The sequence below is a fragment of the Pediculus humanus genome, genomic scaffold (assembly GCF_000006295.1).
Source record: "Pediculus humanus corporis 1103172107496 genomic scaffold, whole genome shotgun sequence".
Classification (NCBI taxonomy): Eukaryota; Metazoa; Arthropoda; class Insecta; order Psocodea; family Pediculidae; genus Pediculus; species Pediculus humanus.
In genome coordinates, this window is record NW_002987112.1 from 152,095 (window position 1) to 155,849 (window position 3,755).

Sequence of the window (3,755 nt, forward strand, 5' to 3'; positions counted from 1 at the left end):
ATTCGAATATACGTTTGGGAAAAAAATTATAAAAAAAGTATTTTGATTGATTTACGTAGTCGAGGAAATTCGTCCACGTGATTAAAATAATATTTAATCGTTTCCGGTGACACAAAAATAAAAAATTCGTTTTGGCAAAAAACGATATTAGGAAAATTAATGATATTTAACATCGGAAAATGAATTTCAGTGTTACCAAAACCAAAAAAAAAAAAAAAAATTGGACGCGTTAAAAATGCGTAAATTTACACCTGAACGTAAATAATCATCGATAATAATAATAAAAAATAAAATAAATAAATTTTTAATTTTATTTTTCCAAAAACCAACGAGTAACTCTTGCATTAAAAAAAAAGTGGGGAGGGAGGGGAGTGGGGAGGGGAGGGGAAATAAAAAAATAAAATTTTTATTTTTTATTTTTTTTTTTTTATCCCGATGAGTTTTTCAAGTGAGAACGTTTTTTTCTTCTTCAGTTGTTAAATTCTTTTTTTAAAATATTATTGTTCGGACAACCGGTTGAACCAATGGAACAATGGAACAATCCATAAATCTGATGATGATGATGATGATGAAACATAACAATATCACTTTATTTAGCATTTCTAAGAGCGGTCGTCGTATGTACATAGATATTCATAATGGAATTTTAGATTCCTATCATTGGGTGGCCTTTTTTTTTTTTTAACCGCATAAAAATAATTTAATTTAATATTAACTTGACCTTGTTGATTTGTTTTACAGACAACATAATTAAAATAATTAATTTTAATTATATTTAACAAAAAAAAAAAAACGCAAACGCAAACGTTTAATTAATTGCAAATTTAAGATTACAACAACGACAACAAAAATTCCTAATTGGCGTACACGTGGGTTTCCTTCCCTCCCCCACTCGCCCCCCGTCCGCGGGACTCTTTCGAAAACAATGAAAATTTAACAAAAAAATTCTCGCACCGTTTAATAATAATAATAATAATAATAATAATAATAATATATAAATAATGGTTTTTTAAATGTAAATAATAAATTGACGTGTTGTGTGTGTGTGACGGAATGATTATGACGTATTAAATATACGCAAATGGAATGTTTATTTTTTTATTTAACAAGTTGGGAGACAATGGCGGGTGTTTCATAAAAAAAAAGAAAATTTTTTTATAAAGTCTTTTACCGAAGGAAAAAAGTTTCAAAATGAATTTTATTTTTTAATTAAATATTTAAAAAATCGATAATGTATCGATTGATGTGCGTATCAATCAATTATTTATTAAATTAAATTAATTATTCAATCGGGATTTTGAAAAAAGAGAAAAAGAAAAAAAAATTATTTAAATAATTTATAAACGGCGGGTTTTTTTCCGGAAAGGGGGGAGAGGAAGTAGGAAGGGAGATGGGTGATTAATCGACAATTGTTTGTATCCGTTTTGTATGTAAACTCTTGTGGTAAAATTTAAATTTAATTTCTAATAATTTTTGGCGCGATTTATTAAAAATGTTTTGATTTTGTTTTTTTTTATTTGGGGACCGCAGGAAAACGGGGCGACGGATGACGTTTTCGTATTAAGAAAAAAATGGCATTAATATAATTTAAAACGAAACTTGAGTGTTTTTCTTCTTGACTTTTTTTTTTTTTTTAATAGTTTATTTGTTTGTTTGTTTGTTTGTTTGTTTTTCGTATCGACATTTCGAACATAATAAAAAAAATAAACTGAAATATTAAAATTAAATAAACATTCGTGAGTCCGTCGAATAAAAAAAATTTTTTGTCATCTTTTTTGTCAATTTTTTATTTTTATTTTTTTTTAATGACGTCGATCCACGCGCACGCACACACGCGCGCGAAAAGTTTTGACGTAAAAATTTTGCAAAAATTTATTTTTATTAATAAAAAAAAAAAAAAAAAAAAAACGATTGCGGTTTTCATACTTTTTTGTTTGTTGTTATTTTACCACAATTTAATAAAAATTTATTATTATTTATTTTAAACGTTAAATAATTGGACCGGAAACTCCATGTTTCGAATACTTATTTCCCAATTAATAAAAAAAAAAAAAAATTACAGTTTAGAAACCACGAATCAATTTTTTATAAATAAATTTAATCAATTACTTTTAATATTATTATTATTATTATTTGTAATTTTAATTTTAATTTTACAAACACATTGACATGAAATTCACATTTGTAAATTATTATTCTTCTGTTAATTTTTGTATTAATTACAATAATAATAATTACAATAACCAAAAAAAAAAAATGCGTACGTCGCGAAATTTTAAATAAAATTATTATTATTGTTATTATCGTCATAACCGTCGTTCTTTTACAAAAAATTTAAAATGACGTTAAGAAAAGTTTTTTCGTTGTTGGAAAAAAGAAAAAAAACTTGAAATTAATTAAAAACTCACCCTTGTTGTATAATGTGTGCCATGAAAATCATGAGCCAAATACTCCAACGCATTTCCTTTTATATTGAAATTTTTTTAAAAAAAAGTTTTATTTCCGTTTCCAAAAATGAAAATGGGAAAAAATACGAAACGAAACAATCGGATAAAATTCTTGCCACGATAAAAACTTTGACATTTTAATAATTAAATATTAATATTTAATCGATTGATAAAAAACAAACAAATAAACGAACGAACGAACGAACGAAAAAGAAAAAAAGAAAGAAAATTAAAAAAAAAAAAAAAAAAAAAGAGGAAAATTTTTTTTTTTTTAAAAAGAAAAAACGTTGTAACAAAGTTTAAATGACACTCCGAAATCACTATCATTGTTGTCATCCTGGGAGATAACTCGGTGATGGTATTACGCAGCATCCTCCTCCCTCCCTCTTTGCGAGGGAGATCCAATCAAGAGTCTCCTTCGCATTTTCATCTCACAAATCAACAATTATCCAATAGAAGACATATCGTTTCATCATTGATGAAATTCTTTCTTTTTTTTTCCCCCGCGTTTTTTCTTTCTTGTCTTTCTTTCTTATCTTTCCTTTTTTTCCTTTTTTTCCTTTTTCAACTTTCTTTACACACAATTCGCGACGTGATAATTTAAAAAAAAAAAGATTCACGGACGAAGGAGAAAAAATGAGAGAAAAAGAAATTAAACTGGATATAAAAAAAAAAGAAGGAAAAGAAGAGCAGAAGAGGGAAAGATAATGAGTTAGAAAGAAAGAGAATTTAATATTAATAATAAGAGAAAATTAGAGAGAGAAAGAGAGAGAGAGAATAAATTAGATACGACGAAAGAAAATACGAGTACCAACACGAAAAAAAAAAAAAATAATAATAATAATCGTACGAACGTTTTTTTTTATTCCACGGCGGGAAATATATAAAAACACTCGGCAATTTTCCTTTAGAATTTTTTTTTTTTTTTTTACGTGATGGCCCCACTTACGTGAATATAAAACGAATAAAAAAAAAAGGGGGCGCCACCGTGTAACAACCGTGTACAAAGCCCCTTTAATACAATTCAAATCATTTATATTTCATACCTTTCTTTTTACCTTCTATTTCCACGACGACGTTTCGCACACGGAATCTACCACGACCACCACCACCGAAAAAAAAATTATTTATTTTTAATAAAAAAAAGAAACGACGACGAAGATATTTTAAAAAAAAAAATAAACTAAATTATTTTAAAATAGATTTTAAAAGGGACAAACGAGAGCACCCACGATTATTATTAAAAAAAAAAAATTTTTTTTTTTATTTAACTCCAGGTAGAATTAAACGTAATAGTTTATTTTTTTA